Source organism: Phyllobates terribilis, unplaced genomic scaffold (genome assembly GCF_046119375.1).
Source record: "Phyllobates terribilis strain yellow unplaced genomic scaffold, ASM4611937v1 Scaffold_8__6_contigs__length_399053987, whole genome shotgun sequence".
NCBI classification, from domain to species: domain Eukaryota; kingdom Metazoa; phylum Chordata; class Amphibia; order Anura; family Dendrobatidae; genus Phyllobates; species Phyllobates terribilis.
The window spans coordinates 292,988,688-293,008,782 of NW_027362768.1; the positions used below are offsets into that span (position 1 = coordinate 292,988,688).

General features: G+C 53.8%; 1 protein-coding gene across 16 annotated transcripts in view; it reads right to left on the reverse strand.

Annotated features, from left to right (window-relative positions):
* LOC141157322 (microtubule-associated serine/threonine-protein kinase 3-like) overlaps nt 1-20,095 on the reverse strand; it is a 490,040-nt gene that overhangs the window by 109,447 nt on the left and 360,498 nt on the right. The gene's annotated exons all lie outside the window — the stretch shown is intronic.

Genomic DNA, 20,095 nt, shown 5'->3' on the forward strand with positions numbered 1-20,095 from the left:
CCGACTGCACAGCCCTGATTAGAAGTACTCATTTACTTTTGCTTAATTGCTCTTCAGTGGATCTAAATATGTCAGATGACTCTCTGCACTCGGTTGACGTTCCTTCATAGAGGAGAAATATCAGTGTAATGAATGTCCCCTTGTTAACTCACTTTTAAGCCCCACTAACTAGCAGTATTTGATGGTCTGCTGTAGTACATAGTTACTAGTGTTGAGCCACCCCCGTAGTGTTCGAGTTCGGTTCGGTTCGTCGAACACCCGTGTGTTCGCCGAACTGTTCGTCGAACTGTTCGTCGAACACCTTCGAACACCGTTAAAACCAATGGCAGGCAAACAAAAACACATAGAAACACATAGAAAACACCTTCAAAGGTGTCCAAAAGCTGACAAACTGCTCAGAAGACACAACTAACACATGGAAAAGTGACAAGTACATATAGTCATGCGAAAAGAAAAGAGGTGGAGGAGTAAAAGGAGGGGGAGACACAGATATAGGCATGTCATGCCCTTCTAAAATCCAAAAAGTGAGAAGCCGACACGTTCAGTACGCTCCTGCCCGTGCCACCTCCGTGTCGCCGGGTTTGTGCCAGAGCCGCGGTGAACCCTGACGGCCAGCCCCCCTCTCCCAATACTGGTGCCTGTCCGCTGGTGGGTCGAGCGAGCCCCCCTGTGGTGGAGGCAGCTCTAAGCTTTTTAATTTAAATTGTCTCTCTAATTTGAATAAATACAACTTAAATCCATTTACAAGGATCTATTGGAGGGCAAGTCTCATGCCAGCAGCCGCGTAATTCCAGCTCCAGTAGCGTCCACTAAAGCTGCTGCAGTTAAAAAGCTTTTATAAGGATCGAGCTCGGCTGTCCACCGCAAGGCATCCTACTGCCAGTCCGAGCCCCTATGCCTTGGGGTGCCTCCTGATGCTCTTCACTGAGTATCCCGTGGTCCCGAAGCATTTCCTTTGAAAAAATGAAGTGTCCAAACTACAGGTGGTGTAGCTTGCTTAACAGCCGGGATAATCCGCTGACTAGCAGACCCTGCTACTAGGCACAAAGTATTTCCTGGGCTAGATGCAGTTAAAAATTTGTAATTAGATACTCTCGTTGGATGCTGAGAAAGCATTCCATAGAGTCTCCTGGCACGCCATATATGATTCTCTTAAAAAGCTTGGGGTAGGGGTCTAGGGGACCCTTTTATAGCCAAAATCACGGCCCTGTATCGCAATACATCACCTAGGCTGAAGATAAATGGAACTGTAGCACCCTGAGGGCTCGGTTGCTACAGAGGTATTGCACCTCACCCAGAGGTGTGATATCTCACTCTCAGGTAAGGATGTAGTGTGGATCAGGACCCGACACCTGCATGCATTACACCACATTGCCGTGGGGCAGGGCGACCAATATGCCCCTGAGATGGGCACGACAGTCCCTGTCCCTGGCTGGAGTGGGGGGAGGGAACACTGAGGAAGGGGAACCCTGTAGTGCAGGAGCAGGGAGGAAGCAGTTCCTGGGTGCATTGAGAAGGGAGTATAAAAGGTGGGCACCATCTTAGTTCAGTGCAGAGAAGTCTGAGCAGAAGTGGCAGGGAGCAGGGGCTCTGCATGAGCTCTGCTCCGGAGGCGGGCCTAGTAACAGAGGCCCAGGCCTGGAAGAGGGAGAAGGAAGGAAGAGGAGCGGAGAAGGCTCCAGGAACGAGGAACGAAGGGATCTCAGGGGTGCGGACGGGCGAGTCGCCACCGCACGCCCGAATCCACCTGCGTGGAGGGGTCAGGCCAAAGGGGGAGACCGGTCCCCGAAACTAGTGGAGGCAGGAAACGACCCTCAGCTAGAAACAGGAGGCTGTGACATTTTATGTGGCGCAGCCCCTCGCTACACCCGCTAGGAAGGCACCACATAGGGTCAGGGAAACTGGCGCCAAGTTTACCAAGAGGAGGCCCGAGGCAGCCGGACAGAAGGGTTGGTAAGAAAGGCCAGACAAAGGACACACAAAGGGGGTCCTGTGAAGCACTCCAAAGTTATCTGGGAGTTGTCTGAGCCCCTCACCTGGTGAGCACAGTACGACGTGGGCAGCCGTTACCTGCAGACGTGGTCTGGATAATAAGAACTGTGAGTAAAGGCCCTGGACTGCATCACTGACTCCGTGTCATTACTGCTGCTGCCCTGCACCATCACCCCCATCCTCCGCATACACTGCCCTGAGGCTATACTCCTCCCGTGGGGAGTTATGCTACGCTCTGCTGCACCCACAACACCAGCCTCAGCGGTCTGCCCTGGAGCGGCGGTTCACTCTGACCGCAATCCACGGATGGCATAGTAGGACATTTAAACATCAAAACCACATAAATAGTTCCGCCACTGGTTTGACCGCCCTGAGCCACGGAACCGGGTTGCCGTCACGGAGACTACAACCACCAGCATCCACCAAAAAGGGTCTGGCTCCGGGTGTCCCAAGGCCCAGGGGGCGCGTCAGAACATTTTCATCACCTTTCACAATCACCAATGGGACAAGGCAGGGATGTTCTCTGTCCCCTCTCTTATACATCCTAGTGACGGAGCACCTGCTCTCATCAATTCGCCATAACCCCAATATTAGGTGGATTGAGGTGGGAGGCACCGAGTACAAGTGCTCTCTATTTGCTGATGATGTCCTAGTATATATCACTCAATCACATATATCCATCCATGCTGTTATGGCTGAAATAGATCACTTTGTTACATGGTCAAATTTTAAAATCAATGCAGCGAAGTCTGAGGCCCTCGATGTCTCCCTCCCCAAATCCATATAGGATTCCATCCAGTCCAACTTTCCCTTTGCCTGGCCCTCACAGGGTATCAAATACTTAGGAATTCCTATTCATAGAGACCTCTCCCATCTATGTTATCTTAATTTTGGGCCCTTTATTGAACAACTCCATACAGACCACGGTTGGCAAGTTAGAACTGTAAGATTCACTACGTGAACCACTGGTGTTTTGTGGAAAAGCACATGTACACTGTGTTCCAAATTATTATACAAAAAGTGTTTAGGAGTGATAAGGGAAGAATTTGTTTGTTTGTCAGTTAAACTCATTGATGGTGATGTGTGTCAGGGCTCTTTATATCACTGTAAGCAATTGCAGACACCTGTGCTAATTAGTTTGGCAGGTGTGTCCAATGAAAGGCAAGACTACTTAAGAAGGGTGTCTCACATTATTAAGCAGCCTACATTTTCTGCCAAAATGGGAAAGAAAAAGGATGTGTCGGCTGCTGAGAAGCAACAAATTGTGGAGTGTTTAGGTCAAGGCATGACTACAATCAACATTGTGCGATGATCAGGATGAAGTGTCTTGGCAATCAAGAAGTATGTAGCTGATTCACAGTACACACGTGTGCGTGCTGATAAGGGCAAATTGAGGACTCTTTCCTACAGGCAATTACGTCAGGTTGAAAGAGCAGCGGCAAAAAAGCCTTGTCATAGCAGCAGACAAGTTTTTGAAGCTGCTTGTGCCTCCAACGTCCCCCGAACAACAAGATGCAGGGTCCTTCAGAGGTTTGCAGCTGTGCATACGCCATCCTGTCGACCTCCTCTATCCACTTCACACAAGCAGAAACGGCTCCAGTGGGCCAAACATTACATGAAGACTGATTTCAAAACTGTTTTGTTCACGGATGAGTGCCGTGCAGCGCTCGATGGTCCAGATGGATGGAGTGGAGGATGGCTGGTTGATGGACACCCCACGCAAACACGGCTACAGCGCCAACAAGGAGGAGGTGGAGTAATGTTTTGGGCTGGAATCATGGGGAGAGAGATTGTCGGCCCCTTTAGGATCCCTGAAGGCGCTAAAGATGAACTCCATAATGTATGTGGATTTTCTCAAACAGCACTTCCTGCCATGGTTCAAGAAGAAGAACCGTGTATTTCACAGCAAGATCATTTTTCTGCATGATAATGCACCATCTCATGCTGCACATAAAACATCTGCATCTCTGGCTGATATGGGCATAAAAGGGGACAAACTTATGGTGTGACCCCCATGCTCCCCTGACCTCTACCCCATTCAGAACCTTTGGAGCATCATTAAAAGGAGTGTCTATGATGGCGGGAGGCAGTTCACATCTAAGCAACAGCTCTGGGAGGGTATTCTGTCCTCATGCAAAACAATTGAAGCAGAAACCATCCAAAACCTGACAAATTCAATGGACGAGAGAGTTCAGAAGCTCCTTTCGAACAAGGGGTCCTATGTGAAAATGTAACATCACCTAGAATAAAGTTTTGAGTTGAAAACTGTTTGATTTCAGTTTCTAACAACCTGCTAATGCTTATAATTTCAAAAATGACCATTTTTTGGGTCTTTATTAAAATGAAAAGGTTGATCGAAAAGTTTGGGGGATCTAAGAGTGTGGCAACCCAGTAGTCATGATTACTTCGAATTCTGACAATATGAGGGTCATGCTGCAGGTAGTGCAGCAAGAAGGCACTTATGTGTCTTGCGCATCTCGGAGCCCCAAAATTATTTAACGGGCTAGATGCAGCTAAAAATTATTATTAATTTTAAATCTGGTGAAGCTTTAGTATAGATGGCCTAATAGGATCAGTGCTGCACACTGCTACAAAGCCCAAATTATTTTCCAGTCAAGATACAGATAAACATGATTAGTAATTTTAAATCTGGTGGAGCTTATTATAGATGGCCTAAGAGAATCAGTGCTGCACACTGCTACAAAGCCCAAATTATTTTCCAGCCAAGATACAGATAAACATGATTAGTAATTTGAAAGCTTAAAACGGTTGGTAGGGTGATTTTAACCAATCATCAAGCTTTTACTCTCCCCAGGATGACACAGGGGTAGAAAAGTCGTTTCGGATCCATGATTTGTTCATCTTTATGAACGGGAGTCTGTCTACATTATCAGTGGAGAGCCGCGTGCGCTTATCTGTCAGCACACCACCAGCAGCGCTGAACACACGTTCAGACAGAACGCTGGCTGCGGGGCATGACAAGATCTCCAAGGCGTAAGTGGCTAGCTCCGGCCATTTATCCAGATTGGAAGCCCAAAAAGAGCAAGGGTCCAGTGACACAGTCGTGGCTTCAATGTTTACTTGGAGATACTCCTGTACCATCGTCTCTAGGCGTTGACTATGTGTCAGACTTCTTGTCTCCTGTGGCCTTGCAAAGGATGGGCTAAAAAAGTGGTTGTAACGGGTCCGGGAGGCGGAACCTCTGAGCTACTATACAAGGGGGAGGCCCTTGTAAGGAAGCGGGTGGCAGTCTCTGGGTGAACGGACAGGGAGTTACGGCAAGTGATCAGGGCAGTCTCTGGGTAAGGGGTAGGTACGACCTGTGATGGCAGAGCCTCCGGGTAGGCTAGCAGGCAGATGGTAGATGTGTGCTCCCAGGTGAGCAAGCGAGAGTCTCTGGAATAGCAGGTGGTCACGGCACGTGACGGCGGAACCTCCGGGCTGGCAGGCAGGTAGGTAACGGAGAAGCGCTCCCAGGTGAGCGGGCAAGAGTCTCTGGAATAGCTGGTGGTCACCGCACGTGACAACGGGACCTCCGGGCTGGCAAGCAGGCAGGTAACGGAGATGCGCTCCCAGGTGAGCGGGCAAGAGTCTCTGAGATAGCTGGTGGTCACAGCACGTGACAACGGAGCCTCCGGGCTGGCAAGCAGGCAGATAACGGAGAAGCGCTCCAAGGTGAGCGGGCAAGCTGGTCCATAGACAGACTGACCGGAGTAGTAAGGCAGACCGTCGGACCTCAGGCAAGCAGGCAGGTAGCTGATATGCGCTCCCAGGTGAGCGGGCAGGCTGGTCCTTTAGACAGACTGACAGGAGTAGTAAGGCAGACCGTCGGACCTCAGACTGGCAGACAGGTAACAAGTATTCAGGCAGGAATCAGGCAGGTAACTAGCAGGAAACTGGCAGGTAACTGGCAGGTAACTGGCAACGGGACCTGAGGGCTGAAGCACAGGTGAGACACAGGTGCAAACAACATTGCTCGGGCACCTCCATTTTGGAGGAGGTGCCTTATATATGATGAAGTCCTCCGGCCATTGGCCGGGGACTCCTTAGGACGGCGCGCGCGGCCCCTTTAAGAGGAGGGGAGCGCGCGCGCGCGCGCCCTAAGCACAGGGGCCGGGAAGGAGCGCGTGCTGAGAGCAGAGCGGGAGGAGGACGCCGGGAAGGAGCGCGCGCTGACAGCAGAGCGGGGAGAGGACGCCGGGCACGGAGCAGAGCGGTGAGGGGAGCAGCGTCCCTGCCTAGCAGAGGGCAGGGACGCCAGCGCTACAGTACCCCCCCCTTTAGGCCCCCCCTTTTTTAGGCCAGACAGAAATTTAGCTAGGATGAGAGGGGCATGGATGTTCTCCCGGGGCTCCCACGTTCTCTCCTCAGGACCAAACCCCTTCCAATCTACCAGAAAAAAGGTCTTTCCTCTTACCCTTTTGGTGGCAAGAATGTTCTCTACCTCAAACTCGTCCTCAGCAGAAACCGGAGCAGGAGGCGTACCTGTAGACTTGGAAAAAGAGTTAAGCACCACAGGTTTGAGGAGAGACACATGGAAGGAGTTAGGGATCCGTAAGTTGGCCGGGAGTTTCAATTTATAGGCCACCGGGTTGATCTGACTGATGACCTCCAGTGGGCCGATGAACCGAGGCCCTAACTTATAGGAAGGGATCTTGAGCCGGACATATTTGGACGAGAGCCAGACTTTATCCCCAGGGCGGAATTGAGGAGGGTCCAGACGTTTTTTGTCAGCGTGTCTTTTCATACGCTCGGATGACAGAAGGAGTGCGGACCGGGTACTCTCCCATATGGAGGAAAATTTGTTAACAAGAGATTCCGCAGCCGGATTGTCCGCCGAGGTGGAGACGGGAAACGGGATCCGAGGATGCTGACCGTAGACTACAAAAAACGGGGATTTGGAGGAAGACTCGCTCTCGTGATTGTTGTACGAGAATTCGGCCCATGGCAGGAGATCCACCCAGTCAGAATGGTGGGCATTAACGAAGTGCCGAAGGTAACTGGTCAGGTTCTGATTGATCCGCTCCACTTGACCATTAGACTGTGGGTGGTAAGCGGAGGAGAAGTCCAGGGTGACGTCCAGCAATTTACAAGTGGCTCTCCAGAAACGGGAAGTGAACTGTACCCCACGATCCGACACGATGTGACGGGGCAGGCCATGAAGACGGAAGATGTGGCGGATAAAGTCTTTAGCCAGCTCGGGTGCAGACGGAAGACCTGGCAGTGGAATGAAGTGAGCCATCTTGGAGAAGCGGTCAGCGATCACCCAAATGACCGTACAACCGGCAGAGACGGGTAGATCAGTAATGAAGTCCATCGCTATATGCTGCCAGGGGGCAGCAGGTACTGGCAGAGGTAGGAGGCGGCCGGCCGGCAGGTGTCTCGGAACTTTGTTGCGGGCGCAGGACACACAGGCAGAAACAAAGTCTATTACATCCTTGTGCAGGTTAGGCCACCAGTAGTGCCGGGTAATAAGCTGGAGGGTCTTTTTCTGACCGGCGTGGCCAGCTAGTTTAGACGAATGACCCCAGTGTAGGATCTTCTCCCGATCAGGTACTGGTACGAACGTCTTACCAGGAGGAAGACGATTTAGACTCACGGGAGCCACCTGCATTACTCTGGCGGGATCGATGATATGTTTCGGATCCTCCTCGAGATCAGACACCAGAAAGGACCGAGACAAGGCGTCCGCCTTGACGTTTTTGTCAGCCGGGCGAAAATGAAGGACAAAATCAAAACGAGCAAAAAACAAGGACCACCGGGCTTGGCGCGGGTTAAGTCTCTGGGCATGCTGGAGGTAAGCCAAGTTCTTGTGGTCAGTGTAAATTATTACCGGGTGAAGAGCCCCCTCGAGCAGGTAACGCCACTCCTCCAATGCCAGTTTGATGGCCAATAACTCTCGGTCTCCTATGGAATAGTTGCGCTCAGAGGAGGAGAAGAGTTTAGAGAAGAAGCCACAAGTTACCATCCTCCCGGAAGATGATTTTTGAGTAAGTACCGCTCCGGCTCCAGAGGAGTGTAGCGCTGGCGTCCCTGCCCTCTGCTAGGCAGGGACGCTGCTCCCCTCACCGCTCTGCTCCGTGCCCGGCGTCCTCTCCCCGCTCTGCTGTCAGCGCGCGCTCCTTCCCGGCGTCCTCCTCCCACTCTGCTCTCAGCGCGCGCTCCTACCCGGCCCCTGTGCTTAGGGTGCGCGCGCGCTCCCCTCCTCTTAAAGGGGCCGCGCGCGCCGTCCTAAGGAGTCCCCGGCCAATGGCCGGAGGACTTCATCATATATAAGGCACCTCCTCCAAAATGGAGGTGCCCGAGCAATGTTGTTTGCACCTGTGTCTCACCTGTGCTTCAGCCCTCAGGTCCCGCTGCCAGTTACCTGCCAGTTTCCTGCCAGTTACCTGCCTGATTCCTGCCTGAATACTTGTTACCTGTCTGCCAGTCTGAGGTCCGACGGTCTGCCTTACTACTCCTGTCAGTCTGTCTAAAGGACCAGCCTGCCCGCTCACCTGGGAGCGCACATCAGCTACCTGCCTGCTTTCCTGAGGTCCGACGGTCTGCCTTACAACTCCGGTCAGTCTGTCTATGGACCAGCTTGCCCGCTCACCTGGGAGCGCTTCTCCGTTACCTGCCTGCTTGCCAGCCCGGAGGTTCCACCGTCACGTGCCGTGACCACCTGTTATTCCAGAGACTCTCGCTTGCTCACCTGGGAGCACACATCTACCTTCTGCCTGCTAGCCTACCCGGAGGCTCTGCCATCACAGGTCGTACCTACCCTTTACCCAGAGACTGCCCTGATCACTTGCCGTATATCCCTGTCCGTTCATCCAGAGACTGCCACCCGCTCCCTTACAAGGGCCGCCCCCTTGTATAGTAGCTCAGAGGTTCCGCCTCCCAGACCCGTTACTGTTTGCTCGGGCCATGGAACCCGGTGGCACCCAAGCTCCCTCGCTCTCGGACCTCTGTGTTGAACTGTCCCGTCAGAGGTCCCAACAGGAGGCCATCCTGGGTCACCTGCGGAATGTTAATACTCGCCTGAACACTTTGTCTGATCCACCAACAACCTCCGCCAGTGCCATATCTTGCAATCCGGCAGCTCCGCTGCCCACTAATACTATGGTATCCTACCCCGGCTTTCTGCACCTCCTCGCTTCGGAGGCGACCCCGTCCAGGCTCGGGGCTTCTTAAATCAGTGCACCCTGCATTTTGAACTTTTGTCCTACCAGTTTAACTCCGACCGGGCCAAAATTGCCTTCATCATGTCCCATCTCACCGGGGAGGCCCTGGCCTGGCTGAATCCTCTATGGGAGAGAGGAGACCCCCTGGTGTCCAACTTGCCTGCTTTTCTCACGGCTTTCCGGAAAGTCTTCGACGAACCCGGACGGAAGACCTCATCTGCATCATCGTTGCTACGCCTCCGTCAGGGGAGTCTCACCGTGGGCCAATATGCCATACGGTTCCGTACCCTTGCCTCGGAGCTGGCCTGGGATAACGACGCTCTGGTTTCCGTCTTCTGGGAGGGCCTGACCGGCCGTATTAAAGATGAACTTGCCGGTCGGGACATTCCTACCACTCTCGATGACTTAATAACTCTTGCCACACGGATTGACCTACGGTTCCAGGAGCGTGCCAGAGAGGTCACCCGTGAGAGGAGGTTACCGCGTCTAGCTCCTACTTTTCAGAAACCCGTCACTCCTTCTGTCTCTAACCAGGTACACCCTCCTGAGCCTATGCAGGTCGACCAGACCAAGATGGTCAAGACCCGTCAGGACTTACGCCGTGCCGAGGGGACCTGCTTCTACTGTGGCAGTAAGGAGCACCGTATCCGTACCTGCCCGGAGAGGTCGGGAAACGCCTGTGTCTAGGTTCGCTCAGAGAGGTCCACCTAGACAAGAATAAATCCTCTCCATCCCTGCTGTTGTCAGTTTCAATCGTCTATGGGGAGAACCGTTATTTCGAACTAGCCCAACTGGACTCTGGAGCAGCCGGGAATCTTATTTCACAGTCCCTGGTAGAGAAATACCGCATCCCCACCAAACCTCTGGCTGTACCCTTGTCTGTGGCTGCCGTGGATGGGGGGCTCTTACCACGCCCCATCCAACTCATCACCGAATCCATTACTCTGCAGGTGGGAATGCTACATTCTGAGAGTATCTCCTTTCATGTTCTGCCTGGACTCTCTCACGCCCTCTTGCTAGGTCTGCCTTGGCTCCAGAAACATGCACCCGTGCTTGACTGGCAAACCGGAGAAGTCCTTCGCTGGGGACAAGACTGTCATAAGACTTGCCTGGTTCCCGTCCATCCCGTCCGTCCCTCTCCTACCCCTGCTAATCTACCTGGACTTCCAATTCCTTATTGGTCTTATGCTGATGTCTTTAATAAAAAGGAGGCAGAGACATTACCCCCTCATAGACCATACGACTGTCCCATCGACCTGTTACCCGGTACTACTCCTCCCCGTGGGCGTATTTATCCTTTATCCGCTGCTGAGACCCGGTCGATGTCCGAATATATTGAGGAGAATCTGGCCAGGGGATTCATCCGGAAATCTACCTCCCCGGCGGGAGCGGGCTCCTTTTTCGTCAAAAAGAAGGACGGCTCTCTCCGTCCCTGTATAGACTATAGAGGCCTAAACCAGATCACGGTGAAGAATAAGTACCCCCTTCCGCTCATTCCAGAATTATTTGATCGTCTGAGGGGGGCTAGAATCTTCACCAAACTAGACCTCCGTGGGGCGTACAACCTGGTTCGTATCCGTCAAGGGGATGAATGGAAGACGGCATTCAACACCCGGGACGGCCACTATGAATACCTGGTAATTCCCTTTGGTCTCTGTAACGCTCCTGCCGTTTTTCAAGAGTTGGTCAATGACATCTTCCGGGACCTTCTCTACTCCTGCGTAGTGGTGTACCTGGACGACATCTTGGTCTTCTCTCCGGATCTCCAGACTCACCGGAGGGACGTTCGTCAGGTTCTGCTCAGGCTCAGGCAGAATCACCTCTTCGCTAAATACGAGAAGTGCCTCTTTGAGCAGACCTCGCTTCCGTTTTTGGGCTACATTATTTCTCAGACCGGCCTACGAATGGATCCAGAGAAACTGTCTGCCATCGAGAAATGGCCTCGACCGGAGGGGCTGAAGGCCATTCAGCGGTTCCTGGGCTTCGCCAACTACTACCGCCTCTTCATACCACACTTCTCTTCCCGGACTGCCCCAATTTCCGCGCTCACCCGTAAGGGCACTAATCCCAAAGAGTGGCCGCCCGAAGCAGAAGAAGCCTTTCTTTCCTTAAAACAGGCCTTCTCTTCCGCCCCGGTGCTGCATCGCCCGGACGGCAACAAGCAGTTCTTCCTGGAAGTGGACGCCTCCTCCTCTGGAGCTGGAGCGGTACTTACTCAAAAATCTTCTTCCGGGAGGATGGTAACTTGCGGCTTCTTCTCTAAACTCTTCTCCTCCTCAGAGCGCAATTATTCCATAGGAGATCGAGAGTTATTGGCCATCAAACTGGCATTGGAGGAGTGGCGTTACCTGCTTGAGGGGGCTCTTCACCCGGTAATAATTTACACTGACCACAAGAACTTGGCTTACCTCCAGCATGCCCAGAGACTTAACCCGCGCCAAGCCCGGTGGTCCTTGTTTTTTGCTCGTTTTCATTTTGTCCTTCATTTTCGCCCGGCTGACAAAAACGTCAAGGCGGACGCCTTGTCTCGATCCTTTCTGGTATCTGATCTCGAGGAAGATCCGAAACACATCATCGATCCCGCCAGAGTAATACAGGTGGCTCCCGTGAGTCTAAATCGTCTCCCTACCGGAAAGACGTTCGTATCAGTACCTGATCGGGAGAAAATCCTTCACTGGGGTCACTCGTCTAAACTGGCTGGTCACGCTGGTCAGAAGAAGACCCTCCAGCTTATTTCCCGGCACTACTGGTGGCCTACCCTGCACAAGGATGTAATAGACTTTGTTTCTGCCTGTGTGTCCTGCGCCCGCAACAAGGTTCCGAGACATCTGCCAGCCGGTCGCCTCCTTCCGCTCCCAGTACCTGCTGCCCCCTGGCAGCATATTGCAATGGACTTCATAACTGACCTCCCACTCTCTGCCGGTTGTACGGTCATTTGGGTGGTCGCTGACCGCTTCTCCAAGATGGCTCATTTCGTTCCCCTGCCAGGCCTCCCGTCTGCACCCGAGCTAGCTAGAGACTTTATTCGTCACATCTTCCGTCTTCATGGCCTGCCCCTCCACATCGTGTCGGATCGTGGGGTACAGTTCACCTCACGCTTCTGGAGAGCCACTTGTAAACTACTAGACGTCACCCTGGACTTCTCTTCCGCTTACCACCCACAGTCCAATGGTCAAGTGGAGCGGATCAATCAGAACCTGACCAGTTACCTCCGGCACTTCGTTAATGCCCACCATTCTGACTGGGTGGATCTCCTACCATGGGCCGAGTTCTCTTACAATAATCACGAGAGCGAATCCTCCTCCAAATCCCCGTTTTTTGTAGTCTTTGGTCAGCATCCTCGGATTCCTTTTCCTGTCTCCACCTCGGTGGACAACCCGGCTGCGGAATCTCTCGTTAGCAAATTTTCCTCCATTTGGGAGAGTACCCGATCCGCACTCCTTCAGTCTTCCGAGCGTATGAAAAGACACGCTGACAAAAAACGTCTGGACCCTCCTCAATTCCGTCCTGGGGATAAAGTCTGGCTCTCGTCCAAATATGTCCGACTCAAGATCCCTTCCTATAAGTTAGGGCCTCGGTTCATCGGCCCACTGGAGGTCATCAGTCAGATCAACCCGGTGGCCCATAAATTGAAACTCCCGGCCAACTTACGGATCCCTAACTCCTTCCATGTATCTCTCCTCAAACCTGTGGTACTTAACTCTTTTTCCAAGTCTACAGGTACGCCTCCTGCTCCGGTTTCTGCTGAGGACGAGTTTGAGGTAGAGAACATTCTTGCCACCAAAAGGGTAAGAGGAAAGACCTTTTTTCTGGTAGATTGGAAGGGGTTTGGTCCTGAGGAGAGAACGTGGGAGCCCCGGGAGAACATCCATGCCCCTCTCATCCTAGCTAAATTTCTGTCTGGCCTAAAAAAGGGGGGGCCTAAAGGGGGGGGTACTGTAGCGCTGGCGTCCCTGCCCTCTGCTAGGCAGGGACGCTGCTCCCCTCACCGCTCTGCTCCGTGCCCGGCGTCCTCTCCCCGCTCTGCTGTCAGCGCGCGCTCCTTCCCGGCGTCCTCCTCCCGCTCTGCTCTCAGCGCGCGCTCCTTCCCGGCCCCTGTGCTTAGGGCGCGCGCGCGCGCGCTCCCCTCCTCTTAAAGGGGCCGCACGCGCCGTCCTAAGGAGTCCCCGGCCAATGGCCGGAGGACTTCATCATATATAAGGCACCTCCTCCAAAATGGAGGTGCCCGAGCAATGTTGTTTGCACCTGTGTCTCACCTGTGCTTCAGCCCTCAGGTCCCGCTGCCAGTTACCTGCCAGTTTCCTGCCAGTTACCTGCCTGATTCCTGCCTGAATACTTGTTACCTGTCTGCCAGTCTGAGGTCCGACGGTCTGCCTTACTACTCCTGTCAGTCTGTCTAAAGGACCAGCCTGCCCGCTCACCTGGGAGCGCACATCAGCTACCTGCCTGCTTTCCTGAGGTCCGACGGTCTGCCTTACAACTCCGGTCAGTCTGTCTATGGACCAGCTTGCCCGCTCACCTGGGAGCGCTTCTCCGTTACCTGCCTGCTTGCCAGCCCGGAGGTTCCACCGTCACGTGCCGCGACCACCTGTTATTCCAGAGACTCTCGCTTGCTCACCTGGGAGCACACATCTACCTTCTGTCTGCTAGCCTACCCGGAGGCTCTGCCATCACAGGTCGTACCTACCCTTTACCCAGAGACTGCCCTGATCACTTGCCGTATATCCCTGTCCGTTCATCCAGAGACTGCCACCCGCTCCCTTACAAGGGCCGCCCCCTTGTATAGTAGCTCAGAGGTTCCGCCTCCCAGACCCGTTACAAGGAGGAGGCGTCAACTTCCAGGAAGAACTGTTTGTTGCCATCTGGGCGATGCAGCACCGGGGCGGAAGAGAAGGCCTGTTTAAGGGAAAGAAAGGCCTCCTCTGCTTCGGGTGGCCACTCTTTGGGATTAGTACCTTTACGGGTGAGCGCAGAAATTGGGGCCGTCCGGGAAGAGAAGTGTGGTATGAAGAGGCGGTAGTAGTTGGCGAAGCCCAGGAATCGCTGAATGGCCTTCAACCACTCCGGTCGGGGCCATTTCTCGATGGCAGACAGTTTCTCAGGATCCATTTGTAGGCCGGTCTGAGAGATAATGTAGCCCAGAAACGGAAGCGAGGTCTGCTCAAAGAGGCACTTCTCAAATTTAGCGTAGAGATGGTTCTGCCTTAGCCTGAGCAGGACCTGACGAACGTCCCTCCGGTGAGTCTGGAGATCCGGAGAGAAGACCAAGATGTCGTCCAGGTACACCACTACGCAGGAGTAGAGAAGGTCCCGGAAGATGTCATTGACCAACTCTTGAAAGACGGCAGGAGCGTTACAGAGACCAAAGGGCATTACCAGGTATTCATAGTGGCCGTCCCGGGTGTTGAATGCCGTCTTCCATTCATCCCCCTGACGAATACGAACCAGGTTGTACGCCCCACGAAGGTCCAGTTTGGTGAAGATCCTAGCCCCCCTCAGGCGATCAAATAATTCAGGAATGAGCGGAAGGGGGTACTTATTCTTCACCGTGATCAGGTTTAGGCCTCTATAGTCTATACAGGGACGGAGAGAGCCGTCCTTCTTTTTGACGAAAAAGAAGCCTGCTCCCGCCGGGGAGGTAGATTTCCGGATGAATCCTCTGGCCAGATTCTCCTCAATATATTCGGACATTGACCGGGTCTCAGCAGCGGATAAAGGATAGATACGCCCACGGGGAGGAGTAGTACCGGGTAGCAGATCGATGGGACAGTCGTATGGTCTATGTGGTGGTAATGTCTCTGCCTCCTTTTTATTAAAGACATCTGCATAAGACCAATAAGGAATCGGAAGTCCAGGTAGATTAGCTGGGGTAGGAGAGGGACGGACGGGATGGACGAGAACCAGGCAGGTTTTATGACAGTCTTGTCCCCAGCGAAGGACCTCTCCGGTTTGCCAGTCTAGCACGGGTGCATGTCTCTTGAGCCAGGGCAGACCTAGCAAGAGGGCGTGAGAGAGTCCAGGCAGAACATGAAAGGAGATACTTTCAGAATGCAGCATTCCCACCTGCAGGGTAATGGATTCGGTGATGAGTTGAATGGGGCGAGGTAAGAGGCCCCCATCCACGGCAGCGACAGACAAGGGTACAGCCAGAGGTTTGGTGGGGATGCGGTATTTCTCAACCAGGGACTGTGAAATAAGGTTCCCGGCTGCTCCAGAGTCAAGTTGGGCTAGTTCGAAATAACGGTTCTCCCCGTAGATGATCGAAACTGACAACAGCAGGGATGGAGAGGATTTATTCTTGTCTAGGTGGACCTCTCTGAGCGAACCTAGACACAGGCGTTTCCCGACCTCTCCGGGCAGGCACGGATCCGGTGCTCCTTACTGCCACAGTAGAAGCAGCTCCCCTCGGCACGGCGTGAGTCCTGACGGGTTTTGACCATCTTGGTCTGGTCGACCTGCATAGGCTCAGGAGAGTGTACCTGGGGAGAGATGGAGGGAATGACGGGTTTCTGGAAAGTAGGAGCTAAACGTGGAATCCTTCTCTCACGGGTGACCTCTTTGGCACGCTCCTGGAACCGTAGGTCAATCCGGGTGGCAAGGGTTATTAGATCATCGAGAGAGGTAGGAATGTCCCGACCAGCAAGTTCATCTTTAATACGACCGGACAGACCCTCCCAGAAGACGGATACCAGAGCGTCGTTATCCCAGGCCAGCTCCGAGGCAAGGGTGCGGAACCGTATGGCATATTGGCCCACGGTGAGACCCTCCTGACGGAGGCGTAGCAGAGAGGATGCGGATGAGGTCTTCTGTCCGGGTTCGTCGAAGACTTTCCGGAAAGCCGAGAGAAAAGCAGGCAAGTTGGACACCAGGGGGTCTCCTCTCTCCCATAGAGGATTTAGCCAGGCCAGGGCCTCCCCGGTGAGATGGGACATGATAAAGGCAATTTTGGCCCGGTCGGAATTAAACTGATGGGACAAAAGTTCAAAGTGCAGGGTGCACTGATTTATGAAGCCCCGAGCCTGGACGGGGTCGCCTCCGAAGCGAAGAGGTGCAGAAAGCCGGGGTCCGGGGTAGGATACCATAGTATTAGTGGGCAGCGGAGCTGCCGGATTGCAAGATATGGCACTGGCGGAGGTTGTTGGTGGATCAGACAGAGTGTTCAGGCGAGTATTAACATTCCGCAGGTGACCCAGGATGGCCTCCTGTTGGGACCTCTGACGGGACAGTTCAAGACAGAGGTCCGAGAGCGAGGGAGCTTGGGTGCCACCGGGTTCCATGGCCCGAGCAAACTGTAACGGGTCCGGGAGGCGGAACCTCTGAGCTACTATACAAGGGGGAGGCCCTTGTAAGGAAGCGGGTGGCAGTCTCTGGGTGAACGGACAGGGAGTTACGGCAAGTGATCAGGGCAGTCTCTGGGTAAGGGGTAGGTACGACCTGTGATGGCAGAGCCTCCGGGTAGGCTAGCAGGCAGATGGTAGATGTGTGCTCCCAGGTGAGCAAGCGAGAGTCTCTGGAATAGCAGGTGGTCACGGCACGTGACGGCGGAACCTCCGGGCTGGCAGGCAGGTAGGTAACGGAGAAGCGCTCCCAGGTGAGCGGGCAAGAGTCTCTGGAATAGCTGGTGGTCACCGCACGTGACAACGGGACCTCCGGGCTGGCAAGCAGGCAGGTAACGGAGATGCGCTCCCAGGTGAGCGGGCAAGAGTCTCTGAGATAGCTGGTGGTCACAGCACGTGACAACGGAGCCTCCGGGCTGGCAAGCAGGCAGATAACGGAGAAGCGCTCCCAGGTGAGCGGGCAAGCTGGTCCATAGACAGACTGACCGGAGTAGTAAGGCAGACCGTCGGACCTCAGGCAAGCAGGCAGGTAGCTGATATGCGCTCCCAGGTGAGCGGGCAGGCTGGTCCTTTAGACAGACTGACAGGAGTAGTAAGGCAGACCGTCGGACCTCAGACTGGCAGACAGGTAACAAGTATTCAGGCAGGAATCAGGCAGGTAACTAGCAGGAAACTGGCAGGAAACTGGCAGGTAACTGGCAGGTAACTGGCAACGGGACCTGAGGGCTGAAGCACAGGTGAGACACAGGTGCAAACAACATTGCTCGGGCACCTCCATTTTGGAGGAGGTGCCTTATATATGATGAAGTCCTCCGGCCATTGGCCGGGGACTCCTTAGGACGGCGCGCGCGGCCCCTTTAAGAGGAGGGGAGCGCGCGCGCGCGCGCCCTAAGCACAGGGGCCGGGAAGGAGCGCGCGCTGAGAGCAGAGCGGGAGGAGGACGCCGGGAAGGAGCGCGCGCTGACAGCAGAGCGGGGAGAGGACGCCGGGCACGGAGCAGAGCGGTGAGGGGAGCAGCGTCCCTGCCTAGCAGAGGGCAGGGACGCCAGCGCTACAGTGGTGAAATGATTCCGCAAAATTGATGTTACCAGCAGATACTGTGGTTCTGTTACGGTTTGAGTGCTGAACACTTGACGGTCCCACGGTTGGCAAGTTGGAACTGTGAGATTCACTACGTGTACCACTGGTATTTTGTGGAAAAGCACATGTAAGATTCTGCAACAGTCTCTGCTGATACTCCTGCATGCGTGCATCCCTTTCTATGGCAGGAATAATTTCTGCAAATTTACTTTTGTACCGGGGATCTAACAGTGTGGCAACCCAGTAGTCAGGATTATTTCTAATTCTCACAATTCGAGGGTCATGTTGCAGGTAGTGCAGCAAGAAGGCACTCATGTGTGTTGCGCATCCAGGAGCACCAAGTCCCTGTTGTGTTGGTGGCGAGGTAACAATCATGCTTCCTTCCTCTGTCCTCTCCCCCCAACCTCGCACAACAGAAATGTGATCAAGGTCTCCCTCATCTGATGAGTCTTCCATCAGTTCGTCCTCCACTTCTTCCTGGGCTCCTGCACCTTCCTCACTAGTTTGGCTGCTACCATGCGCCCTGGTAAAACCATCTCTCCCACCCTCACATGCCTGCCGCCTTGGTGCTGCCGACCGTCTGGACCTTGCAGATGTTAGCCCTTCTGCATACAACTCCTCTTCCTCTACTTCCTCCACCTCCTCTTGTGCCACCACCTGACTCCGAATTCTGTTTAACATGTGCTCCAGCATGTAAATCACCGGAATAGTCATGCTGATAATGGCATCGTCAGCACTAAACATCTTCGTCGCCATTTCAAAACTGTGCAGAAGGGTGCATAGGTCCCTGATCTGAGACCACTCCTCCAGCGTGATTTGCCCCACCTCTGGATCTCGTTGGCCCAGGCTATACGTCAGAACGTATTGCACCAGGGCTTGTCGGTGCTGCCACAGTCGCTGCAACATGTGCAGAGTTGAATTCCACCGGGTAGGCACATCGCATTTTAGCCGGTGAAGTGGCAGGCCCAACGACTTCTGTAGAGATGTAAGTCGCTGAGCTGCGGGATGCGAACGGCGAAAGTGAGCACACAGCGACCGTGCCCTCTGCAGAAGGCCATCTAGTCTGGGATAGTGGGCTAAAAATTGCTGGACAACCAGGTTCAACACGTGAGCCATACAAGGCACGTGTGTGACATTGCCCCGGCGAAGGGCCGCACCCAGGTTTGCAGCATTGTCGCACACGGCCTTCCCTGGTTTCAGGTCCAGTGGAGACAACCATTCATGAAATTGGTTCTCCAGAGCTGACCACAACTCCTCAGCTGTGTGACTCACATTTCCCAGACATTTCAATGTAAAAACCGCCTGATGACGTTGAGCCCTACTGCCAGCATAGTAAGGAGGTGTGCAGGATCCCTTCTGCACAGTTAGAAAGCTTGTGGCATGACCAGACAGGCTTTGGGTGCAGGTGGAAGACCGAGAGGAGGTTGAGGAGGCAGAAGCAGTGGAGGAACTTTGACATAAAGAGGATTGACGCACAACTCGTGGGGACGGCAAGACTTGGACAGCAGCCCCTTGTCCTGCTGTCACCATAGTTACCCAGTGCCCAGTCAGCGACATGCAACGCCCCTGTCCATGCCTACTCATCCAAGTGTCTGTGGTGAAATGCACCCTGTCACACACAGAGTTTCTCAAAGAAGCGGTGATGTTGTGTGCGACATGCTGGTGGAGCGCAGGCACACCTTTCTTTGAGAAGTAGTGCCGACTGGGCATCTGGTACTGGGGCACTGCGACGGACAAAAGGTCTCGAAAATCCTCTGTGTCCACCAGGCGGAAAGGCAGCATTTCTGTAGCCAAGAACTTGCAGATGGTGAAATTCAACCACTTAGCTTTCTCATGGCTAGGAGGAAATGGTCTTTTACTTGTCCACATCTGAGGGACCGAGGGCTGGCTATTGTGCTTAGACGGGGTTGATAAGGGTGTCCCCGGCAAACTGCCGGTCTGTGAGGAAGATGCAGGCGGACATGTTAGGTTGCCTTGATCCAAAGGTGGTGCTATCGATGTCGGACAGCGCTCAACACCAGCTGGTGTTACCACCTCCAAAGAAAATGATGACCTGCCAATCACGCTGGCTGTTGCGGGTAAATAGGTGGCAGGTCTGCGCCCCAAAACAGGTGTGACTGCTGTCCCCCCAGTCACAGAGGATGAAGAGGCCGCGGATGCACAAGATATGGCAGACGGTGGTTGGCCCGGCCGGCTAGGCCGCATTGTAGCACACTGAGCTTCCCACTGCAACTTATGCTTCATGTCCATGTGTCGGTTCATGCATGAAGTACTCAAACTATGTATTTTTTGGCCTCTACTTAGCTTTTGCTGACAAATGTTACAGATAACAAGAGTTGGGTCATCTTTATCGATCTGAAAAAATGCCCAGGCTATGCAAGGCTTAGCACCCATGCGACCTGAAGAGTCACCACGACTTGTGGTGAGAGGCAGAGTTGTGTTTGAGGATGCAGTTGTTGACGTGCTTCCAGTACTACGTCTCTGTCCAGGAAGGCGCAACCTGACCTCGTCGTCACTAGC